The sequence below is a fragment of the Rhinopithecus roxellana genome, chromosome 2 (assembly GCF_007565055.1).
Source record: "Rhinopithecus roxellana isolate Shanxi Qingling chromosome 2, ASM756505v1, whole genome shotgun sequence".
NCBI classification, from domain to species: domain Eukaryota; kingdom Metazoa; phylum Chordata; class Mammalia; order Primates; family Cercopithecidae; genus Rhinopithecus; species Rhinopithecus roxellana.
In genome coordinates, this window is record NC_044550.1 from 136,933,771 (window position 1) to 136,946,574 (window position 12,804).

The window sequence follows — 12,804 nt, forward strand, 5'->3', positions numbered from 1 at the left end:
AGCATGTGCTTCTTTTGATGTCTGTGTGATTCTCCATTGTATGTATATACATTTTCTTTATCCAGTTATTGGTCAATGAACATTTTTGTTGCTTTTACTTCTTGGCTATTGTGAATAATGCTGTAAGAACATGGGTATTCAAATATGTCTTCAAGATTTTGCTTTTAATTTTTTTCTTTTTTTGATATAGACACAAAAGTCGAATTGCTGGGTCATATGTTAATACTATTTTTAATTTTTTTGAGGAACCTCTATTCTGTTTCTCTTAATGGCTGTATCATTTTACATTCCGACCAGTAGTGTTCATGGGTTCCAATTTCTCTGCATCCTTGCCAATACTTGCTACTTTCTGTTAGCTTGATAGTAGCCCTCCTAAGGTGTGTAAGATGACATTTCATTGTGTTTTTGATTTGCATTTATCTTATGATTCGTGATATTAACCACATTTTTTATATGCTTGGTGACTATTTGCAGATCTTCTTTGGAGAATAACATATTCAAGTCTTTTGCCCAATTTTAAAATTGGATAGCTTATGACATTTTTATATAAGGAAAAATTGGCAGTTGTACCAAAGGCCGATTCTCATGAGGAATGGAGTCACTTTCTGTATGAAGTCATATCTTCTCATGAGGAATGGAGTCACTTTCTGAAATGAAGTTTGTAGAGCACATGACTAAGACTTTTGATGAACTGTTTACGAAGGAGCCATAAAAGTATCTTGTGAATATTCAAATTATCCTAGCCTTACCTTCAAACTAGGGTTCCCTGAAGCTTTTCTTCAGTACTACATTATCGTTAGAAAATACATAAGGTCTGAATCTTCACATTTGAAGGATTTTAACTTTTTTCTTTTTTTTTTTTTTTTTTTTGAGATGGAGTCTCACTCTGTTGCCTAGTCTGGAGTGCAGTGGCAAGATCTCGACTCACTGCAACCTCTGCCTCCTGCATTGAAGCAATTCTCCTGCCTCAGCCTCTTGAGTAGCTGGGATTACAGGTACGCACCACCACTCCCGGCTAATCTTTGCATTCTTAGTAGAGACAGGGTTTCACCATGTTGGTCAGACTAGTCTCAAACTCCTGATCTTGTGATCCACCCACCTCAGCCTTCCAAAGTGCTGGGATTACAGCACTGGGACTACAGCGCCTGGCCTTTTCTGTTTATTTTAATGTAAAACATGCAAAATGCATTCTAACAGCCACCTCCTCCATTTGGCAATTATTATTTCAATTGTATTTCAAAATATCAAATCTATAAATACTATTAGAAATGAAGAATCTTTCATGACTGTTCCCTGAAGCTTTTCTTCAGTAGTACATTATTGTCAGAAAACACATAAGGTCTGAATCTTGACATTTGAAGTATCTGTAATTGTTGCTATCAAAATCAGGTTATGACCCAGGACAGCCACAGCCAGAGAACGCTCACATAATAGCATCATAAGGCTCAATGCCACAATGATCTGGGAAGGGCAACTAGCCATAGGCACTGCTATTTGGTTCAGAGAAGCACCAATTAATTCGACTGCTCTCTGATCCACTTAAATAACTCAGCTGGAAATCAAACAAAGCCAACCTAAAAAAAAAAAAAAAAAGTCTAACACTAGAGGTATGTTGTGTGTTCTTTCAAGTAGACTATATTTTAGACTCTAGAACTAAGGGTCATAACTCTTGTATCTCTCTCTTTATAGAATTAGAGTTTGTCAAAGGTGTTAAAAATAAAATGAGTGTGAATGTCCTACAAGGTTTATGAGAAAGTTCAGAAGGAAAGTAAAGAAAAGACTAAGCTGCAAGACTTTTAGGTAAGAGTAATACTAACAACAATAAGAAAAATGAAAGCTTTCATCCCCATCTTCATTGGTTCTCACTCTTCCTCCTGGAAATCAAATTTGCATATAACTTACATTTTAATAAGAATGATTGTTACAAAATTTCACATTCATATTTTGAGTAAAAAGATTGGTGGAATTAAGAACTAATTTAAAAATTGATTTTTTAATATTTAACAAAATCCTAAGAATCTCTCCATTTCCTAAATCCTTATCAAAGATAATGCCATATTTATGAACCCTCCCTCATGCTATTAGAAACATACATATGGCAATGTCGCACATTAACAGTTGTACCCTAAGACCACTTCCTAGAAATTACATTATTTTCCTCATCAGACACAACATTGTGTTTCTTCCAAACTCCAAGTGATTCCAGAGAGTAGGATAAAGTTCTACAGTGTTGCTGGCCTTCTAGAAGCTGGGGTATTTCTACTCTGTGGCACTGACAGGAAATCCAAACACAAAGAAAGAAGATGAATGGTATTGTGATCCTACAGAGTTTAGGAAACAGATTATAGTTGAGGGAAGCTGAGGTGGCTAGAATTTGAAGATCACGGTATCAACCAACTGAAGTGAAGCTGGGAACACATTTCAGAAATCTGCATGAAGTAACCTTGAGTCTTCTGTTGAATACTAGGCTGAGCATTGGGAAGGATAATTTCTACAAGGCCAGACAATGAAAACCTATGAGGAGCTATAACCAGAGAAATACCTGAAGTTCACAAAGGGTTGGTAGGCATTTTAGTTCCAACTAAATAGACTGGAGAAAACATATTGAAAAATCAAGGCAATTCAATACAATCTGCAGAAAATTTATATCTTCAGAGTAAAGCTAAACTAACCGAAAAGGAAAATCTATGTCTTCAAAACAAATATCAAAAACAGACTTTGAAAGGCTGAAGCTGATCCACAGGTAACTTAACTGGCTGTCAAAACAAAAATCAACACATTTTAAAGGAACATTATACCATCTGGGCATTCAATAGCTAACATTCACCAAGTACAGCTCTAAAAAAATTAGAAAAAGATACATAGAAAACCTCAAATATTTAGAAATTTAGCAACATATCTTGAATAACTCACTCATAATAAAATATCTCGCCAAATAAGCAATATAATGAACTTTTCTTAGTGTGATTAAGGGAATCTATTAAAAACCTACAGTTAACATTATATGTAATTGAATGACATAACACTTTCCCCCATGATCAAGTGATACATGATTTATATATAGCCATCCATTGTTTTGTTATATACTAGCAATGAACAATTTAGAAAGTAAAATTTAAAGTGTAATCCAAAATGCTATTTAAAACTAAAAAATATTTAGATATTTATTTAGAAAAGTGTGTGTAGAATACCTACACAGAAAGCTATACATTTTTGCTAGAAAAAAATAAAGAACTACTAAATGTAGAAATATGTCACGTACACAGATGTACTCAATAATATTGTCAGTTTTTTTTTTTTTTTTTTTCAGATGATCTATAGATTCAATACAACCCCAGTCAAAATCCAGGCAGACTATTTATTTTTGTTTTTTTTACATTTGACAATTGATTCTGAAATTTGTATAGGAACAGAAACAATATAAAATAGCCAAAGCAATTCTGGAAAAACAAATGGGAAGACTGGCATTGCCTGATTTAGACACTTAGCCTAAGACTAGAGTAATCAAGAGAGTTAGGTCTTAGCATAAGAAGATATATACAGATAAATTAAATGTATAGAATTCAAAAAAGATCCACATATATATGGTAGGTTTTTTTTTTAGTAAAAAATACTAGAATAAAAACGGAGAAATGATCATCAACTTTACAAGCAATGCTGTAAATATTGGATGTAGTTGTGGGAAAAATTAATCTAAAACTTCACCTCACAATATTTACATTGAAATGAATTATAGACCTAAACACAAAAGCAAAAACCGTAAAATTTCTAGGTGAAATTATAAGAGAAAACATTTTTGGCCTTGAGTTTGGTAAACATCTCTTAGGTGGAACACAACAAATAAAAACCTAAAATAACACCTCGACAAGTTAGACATCAACAAAATTTAAAACTTCTGTTTTGTAAAAGACACCATGGACACAGAAAAAAAAAGACAAGCCAGAGACTGGGAGAAATGATTTTCAACATATGTATTTTATATTGCACTTATATTCAGATTATGTAAATAACTTACAACTCAATAATAAGAAGACAATGAAACATTTTTAAATGTGCAAACAACTTGAATAAATACTTCACGATAGAAGATTTTCAAATGTCCAAGAAGCACATGTAAAAAAATGCTTAGCGGCGGGGCGCGGTGGCTCACGCCTGTAATCCCAGCACTTCGGGAGGCCGAGGCAGACGGATTACCAGGTCAGGAGTTCGAGACTATCCTGGCTAACAGGGTGAAACCCCCTCTCTACTAAAAACACAAAAACTTAGCCGGGCGTGGTGGTGGGCGCCTCTACTCCCAGCTACTCGGGAGGCTGAGGCAGGAGAATGGCGTGAACCCAGGAGGCGGAGCTTGCAATAAGCAGAGATTGCACCACTGTCCTCCAGCCTGGGCGACAGAGCGAGACTCCGCCTCAAAAAGGAAACAAACAAACAAACAAACAAAAAGCTGCTTAGCAATATAAGCCATCAGGAAAGTACAAATAAAAACCACAATGAGATACCAGTATACACCAAACAGATTGATCTAGGTGTCCGAATTGAGAGTAAATTTTTAAGTATTAGAGTACACTGTACATTGACAAAGTAATTTTATGTTGACTGAATCTAATACTAACAAAATAGAACTTGTTTCTTTCATGTCTTTGTGGGTATTTTCCACTTATTTTTAGTAATCTATTTTCATTGTAATTCAGAAGTGTATAAATTTATGAGAGATTAGAAATTTTTTAAGTGTCCCTTACCACAGATATTTTGAGAAACCTTGTTTGAAGAAATTGGAATAAGGTACTTAGCCCACACGGTACACTAGCAAGATGACCCCGGTAGTATCAACCCGGAAGCTAACGAAATGTACTCTGTGTAGACCTGGCTCAGTCTTTAACATCCCAATCCCCGTTGGATTTCCCGTGAAGACAGAAACCACAAACTATTGCTTTAACGATCATGTTGTTCCCCCATCCATATGTTAATACACTTTATGCATATCATGACAGGTGAAAAGATTGCATAAAATATGTATATCTAATTCCCTGTGAGAGGAAATTTAGAAACACAAAATATGGCTAACCTTTGCCTGATGCAAATATGAAGACCAAATTTCATCCTGATGCTTTAGATGGCCTCAACTTTACAAAGCTTGATACACAGTCTTTTTTTTTTTTTTCTTATAAACTGCTACACTAGTACACTTGTTGCTTAGCTTTAAATTGCATGTCTGCTTTGTGTGCTGTGATGATAGGACTTTAATAACTGAAGAAACCAACACAAACCAAAATAACACATTAATTATAAAGTGTGGACTTTTTCACAAAAAGGACTGTGAATTTAGAATCTGTACACTTGTTTTCTTATTTTTTTTATCTTTTCTTTTTTTTTTTAATTTTTTATTATACTTTAAGTTCTAGGGAACATGTGCATAACGTGCAGGTTTGTTACATATGTTTTCTTTCAATACAAGGCCAAAATAAGTCTACTTGTTGGACTACAGTTTCATTTACTAGGTGTTTTTTTAGTGAAGGAGCGGCACCAATTTTACACAGACATACACAATTTGACTGCAGTGTGCTGTGCTAGCATATGTTAGACTTAATGGAGTATGTGATAAATGTTATTTATATATTTTTCTTTTTATTGCATGTAGACTAAAATAGCACAGAAAACCAATGAGACATAGAGAATAATTTTATCCCCAACTGATTTTATTAAATGATCAATAATGATTAGACAAAATTAAGCCTAATAATTATATAGAATAAATAAGTTCATATAAGGATTTTGCCTTTAAATTTTCTTTGCAGCCTAAATTCTTAGCACAGAAGGATGTGAAAGACAATGTATTTTTTTTTCATGTCTAGCAGAGACTCATCAGATTTAGGAGATTGTGTTTATAGAGCTTTCTTGAAAACTTTCCCACTATCATGGAAAACTTAAATCTATATTAAAAATCTTTTGTGAGCCTTGCTTTGCAAATAGAATCTGGAAAGGAAATAAATCTGTAAAAACTTTATGATTCTTTCCCCTACATCCCCCCAACACGAAAGAAATTTCATCTGTCAATGCAGTAGTAAAAATTTTTTGAAGAGTCAGACATATGGGCTAACTTTAAAATAGAGATTTTGTTCTTCTATGCCAGTGACTATTTTCCCTATAAAGGATTAGTTGCAGAATCTAATATTCCTCCCAAATATTTGATTGAAAATTCATACTTATTAGCAAAAACCAGAATTACTTTTGGACCAACCTAATATAAAGTGATAAAATATTTATATGAAATTAAACTTTCTGGAAAAAATCTAAACCAATGTATGTAGGTAAAGTGTTAGTTTTCTGCATGTATTTGTTTTCACTACTTTGCATTGGGAGTTGTATTTGGACAATATTCTGTTGTATTAATCTTTTGAATAATAATCCTATCTATGAAGCATTAAAATTTATCTTGCTTAATTATAGATTTTTTTTGTTTCCTTCATTAAGATATTGTGTAACACTAAAGTATTGAATTAAATCTGTGACTCAAATATCTTTGCTTGCTTTCACACAATATTTTACTTTGTGGAAGATTCCAGTGTAATGTTAATAACCAGCCATCATGCTTCCCTTGTCACCCCTATTCTCTTCTATAAAAAAAAAAAAAATATATTATTTGCTACACAGAATTGTTGACACAATTAAATGATCTTGAAAAGCACTGTTCATAATAAATGCTATGTAAGTGTTTGTTGGTGTTATTAACATATCACCATTCAGGCCATAAAGGAAATTCTTGGATTAATTAGATTCGGATCCAATCTTTATAAAATTGTCAAGCTCTCTCTTTTTTTTTTAAGTTTCCATAAATCTTGAATCCATGTTTTAGTTCTCTGAACTATTGTGGCTTCTTTGAAGGTGTCTTGCTAGTTTAGTCTCAGCTGCTTGTTCTGTTTTTACTATTTAGAGAGTTTTTAGTTAAGAAACTTCTTATTCTCATATGCAGTAACTCACTTTCTTGAACAATTACATGTAGAAAAAAATCTGCTGTAGTTTGAATGTTTTTGTCTTCCTTAAAATGCATGTGTCAGAAAGTGCATTCCTAATGCAACAGTGTTAAAATTTGTGTCCTATGGATAAGAGTTTAGGTTGCAAGGGCTCTGACCTCATGAATAGAATAATGCCATTATAAAATGGGCTTGTGGCTGAATGCAGTGGGTCATGCCTATAATCCAAGCACTTTGGGAGGCCCAGGCAGATGATTCGGCTGAGCCTGGGAGTTCAAGACCAGCCTGGCTGACATGGCAAAAGCCAGTTTCTAGCAAAAACAAACAAACAAAAAGACACTTTTTGGTAGTCATCACCTGTGGTTCCAGGTACTTGGGAAGCTGAGGTGGGAGGAGTACTTGAGCAGGGGAAGTGGAGGTTGCAGGGAGAAGAGATTGTGCCACCGCACTCCATCCTCTAGAGTGAGAGAGTGAGACATTGTCTCAAAAACAAACAAACAAACAAAACAAAAATGGGCTTGCAAGAGTGGGTTCATTGATCTTTCTCTTCTGCTATGTGAGAAACAGTATACCTGTACCCTGGAGAATGCGGCACTCGAGCCACCATCTTGGAAGAGAAGATCAGGCCTTCAGCAGACAAAACCTGCCAGTGCCATGATCTTGGATTTTTCAGCCTCCAGAACTGTGCGACACACATTTTTTTTTATTTATAAATTATACATGCTCAGGTATTCTGTTATAGCTGCCCAAAAAAGAATAAGACTGAATAAGACAGAAGCTGTGTAGGCTTGCATGAGAACTTCAATTAACTGTCCATTCTCGAAACAAAACACAGAAATTGGAGATATGCAGACAGACAGACAGACACACACACACACACACACACACACACACAAACACCCCTAGTCATATTTCAAATTCAACTTAATACACAATTATTAAATATGTGTTACATCCCAGAAACATATGTTGGTAATACACTTTCTAGAACAATTACATATAAATTACTATAAGCAAAGTATTCAAGTTCTCATGATAATGTACATGCACATGTTAATGTACACGAGAACTTGAATACTTTGCTTATAGTTGTGTAGGTCTTAGTTTCCCCTTCTGTAAGTAACTGTACGGTAAAAGTAGCACCTATCTTATGAAACACTTCTGAAAAGTAAATGAGGGAATGGATATGATAAGCATAGAACCTGGGTCACATATAGCAAATATTATAATGTATTATAAAGATATGAAGTTAGGGTTGACCTCAGGCCGTTGAGTGTTGAGAGAGATGGATATTAAACATGTAAAAGTTTATCACTAAAGTGAAACAAGAATCTTATACACTCATAGCTAGTCAGGAAAACAATTCTAGAAAAACTTGAAGCCAGAATTTGCTTATCAATCTGAACTTAGCTTAGATCAAGCTGTTTCATAAGTGGATTAAAATGCCAACATTGCAAATCTATCAATCATAAAAGCTTAACACATCACTAGTCATGGTTACTAAAAATTAAACATGTATGACCTATTTTAAGGAACACACAAGTCAAAACAACTTAAACGTGTTTCAATATTAAGCTAAAATTACTTTTGGTTGTCCTTTGATATTGTACATACAGCTTACTTTATCAAAAGTAATGCTCACATTACTAAAAACAGAATTAATGCATATATTTTAAAAATGTATACAAAAGTTTCACAATTCTGCAATTATTGATGCATATAATAAAAGTGTAGTTTTTATAAGTTGTTGTTAAATTCATTCAACATTCATTAACCAGTTGGGTAATTCACATATGCTTGATACTGAGGATAAAATAAGAAAAATACAGACTAGATCTTTTAACACACTGAGCTTATAGTTCAGTTGAGCAAACAATAAAATGATTTGTGCTGAGGACCACGAAAGGAAGTGCCTAGGGTGATATGATATTTACTAGTGTGAGTTTAAAAGGTATAATCCAAGAAACCTTCTCAGAAAGTGATAGATGAGCTGAGGTGTCAACAATAACAGAGATCTAGCTATACACAGATTTAGGAGTTGCCTGTAGTAAGTAGAGCAAACACAAGCGCCAAATTTGGGGACAGGAATAAGACTGACATGCTCTGAGAACCAAAAGGATTAAAATAACTGCTGGTATTGCTGAAAATTAGAGTAACAGATAATGGATGTGTCAGGAAAAAAAATATAGAAACTGTGTCTCCTAGAACTTCACAGGCTATGTTGGGAATATGAATTTTATCTGATGAGTAATGAGAAGATATTGGAATCCCCTAAATGAAAAATTCCGCTAAAAGTATATAAATTAGTTTAGTAATCATGCATTCTTATACATTAATCAACCAAATGTGTAGTATTTAACTCTCAAACACAGAGGAAATTTGATTATCAACATAACTGTAATGAGGCATATTTTCTTATATTGTAGCAAAAAGATATTACAGGTTTACCTTCTATTACTTGGTACTGTAGCAACAATATTAAATGCTTAAGTCCTGTAGAGAGGTAGACAAAAACTCTTAGATACTCAGTTTAAATACAATATTTTGTAAGGTTATGGGACAACTAACATCCTTCATAAAGATCAATATTACTCTATTTGTTTGTCTGCTTTTTATTATCAAGTCTTCATTCTTATTTATATTTTTGTTTTTGAGAGAGGGTCTCACTTTATCATCCAGGCTAGAGTGACATGGTGTGAGCAACACTTTAAGTTATCAAAGACTAAACACATTTAGTTCAAAATGGAGACTAGGTAAGTTTGCCAGTTACATGAAACAATGTGAAGAATTTTCAATTAATTTTTAAACCAACAAAAACTTCTATATTTTAGTATCACTTGCGGAAATAACAGGCTATTTTCCAGTTGAAAAGTATCTCTAATCCATCCCTCTATCTGATACTACCATTAATATGGGCATACAAAACTAATTCATATGCTTTCCAGCTTTTATTTCAAATTCTTTGTGATCACTTAATGCTTAATTTCAACAAATATTTCAACATATTCATATATATATATATATATACACACACATGAACTTTTTTTTTAAAAGTTTAACTTGTAGTTTATTTTGATGTTAACAATTTCTTTTTTTCTTACAATAATCTAAACATCAAGGAAACTTAATATTTTGGATTTCTCCTAAAACAAGAACTTGTAGTGCTCAAAGTTCTGTACTCTCTACGGTCATTTTCTTTAGGATAAATGATACAAATATTTAAAAGGAACTCAATGAAAAGAACAAATTATATTTTTTATTAATACAAATCAAATGAAGTAAAATTGAGTTTGTGATTTTTCTCATTACCATATTCTAATCTTCTAAATTTATCAATATAGAAAGATTAATGGTAATAAAATAGCTAATATTTACTGAATGTGCCAAAGAATATTTTAGCTAAAAATATGACATACAAATATAGCATGAACATGGATCAAATATTTATTCAACTTATTAATGGGAAAACCAGTAGCAAAGTAAAACTTGTTAAAAGTACAATTCAAAGAAAAGAGGATTATATAGTCAGTCTTAAAAGGCATGCTGAATAAGTTTGCTAAATTAGAAACAATACTGGTTAACATCTTTAAGGGCAATAAATCTTTGAAAGTTATACTATTAATTAAGTATAAGTCACTTAAATCATTACTGGACTAAAACTATTAACTAACATCTAACTTAACAGATTTTGAACCTTAATAAATGGTAAGTATAAATTTAAACAAACGTGCATTCTGTGGACTCTAAACTAAAGGAAAGTAAGCCTTGCAGAGAGGCAAGGAGACTCTTTTTGTTAAAGACTAGTTAGACAATGCTGCAATGAGCATTGAAAGGGCATGTAGTTTTTTTTCATCTACTTCCAAGTTTAAAATAATTTTCTTAACATGACTTTATGCTATGCACACATTCTCCAAACTCCTTTAATGTATGCACTCATTGAATTGTTGCTGCAACCTTATATGGTAGGTGCTATTGTTCCATCCTCGGTTTTTGAGACAAGGAAGCTGAAGCACAGAGGTTGGGTATCTCAAATAAAATCATATTATCTGGTGCTCTAAGAGCACCCTCCCACCTTGTATTATATATCGTTATAGTTTAAATATATAGCATCATGACATTCCTCACAGTTTAAATACATAGCAGCATGACATTTGCTAAATATTCTGGGTTTCTTGTAGAAAGTTTGAGTAAGATACTACCCTTGAACATTTTACAAATACTAACACATACGTACGGTGAGAGACTTTCTTTCTCTTGTCTATTTGCTTTAACTATTGCATCATTCTGATGAGAAGCAAAATTAATAATTTATTAAAGAAATCGACATTAGTTAAGTAATTATGATGTAACAGGCACAGTAGTTAGAATCTTCACTAAATGAGTTAATAGAGAATGTACGTCAAGAAAAAAAAAAAAATAATTCCAGAAGGAATTTATAAGGTTAAAGAAAGACCATCAAACAAAGGAAATAAAACACATATGTAAATATAACTAAATACTAAGTGCTGAAATACCGACTCCATGTCTTTAATCCTCTGTTCCATATCATGGTAACTTTTAGGTGTAGGGATATAAACATAAGCTATCATTAAACATGAAGTTATGAATAGTTATGAAAAACTATATAGAGGTGCTCTGATTTAAAGTGGTCTAAGAAATTTCATTGCACATGAGGAGGGTACAGTTTCTTGTTTATTTCTTACATAAAGTAAGCTATACCTTTTAAATAAACAAAAAGGGGGGGCATAACCTTCCAAATACAACGTGAGTAATGCTATTTTTTAAAATAATCATTCAAAGGAAGGAAAACAACATTCAAAAGAAGGCATAAAGTATTTTGAAAAAGTGATTTCAAATTTAATCACCATACATGGAAATATACCCAACTTATTCTATCAGCTGGTAATTTTTTTAAATTGAGAAACAAGAAAAAATTATAAATACATGCTATTTACAAAAAAAAAAAGTTTTAACACACGCATAGTCAGATAGTTTGATAGTAAAATAACAAGAAATAATATATGATGTAAAGAGTAGCCCCAAAGAAATTGGTGTAGTTAAATTAATGTTCTACAAAGTTAAAAATCATTATGATACAGAAGGTAATTATGCAACAATTAAAATTTAAATCATTAATGATGCCACCAAAAAGTCAACATTCACATGACTTTGAGTACACAGTCTCAAAATACACAAAGATATATATAAAGAGAAATTGATAAATAATTATTAATCTCATATGATATATAATTTTATTGTGTTCACATATATTATACATTATAATTAATACAATGCTTCTTGGAAACATGAAAGACCAAGAAGACCTAATGTTGGTAAAGTTGTAGAAGGGCTGAACATACACAAAAATTGATATCCAACAATTAGAAAATACATATTCCTCTAAGGTAAACATGTAACATTTTAACAATTGATAGTAGAGTACACAAACAAGTCACAATAAATAACAACATATAAAAAACAGAATATGTCTTCTGACAAGATTAAATTAAATTAGAATTTATTTTTAATTAAAACGTCTCTATTTGTGCAATTTTAGTTTTGAATGCTTCTGAGTAAGTCTAAGAATAAGAAAGTTTTTAAATGGGGTCAAACTTTCCTGAAAATTCGACCAATATTCACCAAGACTGCCCAAATTCTGGGCCATAAAACACACTGTAACAAATTTAAACAACAAAAGTCTTACAATGTGCCCTCAGAAAACAATGGATTTAGCCTATAAATCAATAACAGAAAGACAACTTGAAAATCCATAAATAAATGGAGATTAAAAAACACACTTCTAAATAACATATTGGTCAAAGAAGAAATCACA

At 32.4% G+C, this 12,804-nt stretch overlaps 1 long non-coding RNA gene across 1 annotated transcript in view; it reads right to left on the reverse strand.

Moving 5' to 3' along the window:
- Window positions 1-5,678: 5,678 nt before the first annotated feature.
- Window positions 5,679-12,804, reverse strand: part of LOC104669516 — an 87,614-nt gene continuing 80,488 nt past the window's right edge. Inside the window, exon 4 of the long non-coding RNA XR_748999.2 lies at window positions 5,679-7,653. This is a non-coding gene — a long non-coding RNA (uncharacterized LOC104669516). The remainder of the gene's footprint in view (window positions 7,654-12,804) is intronic.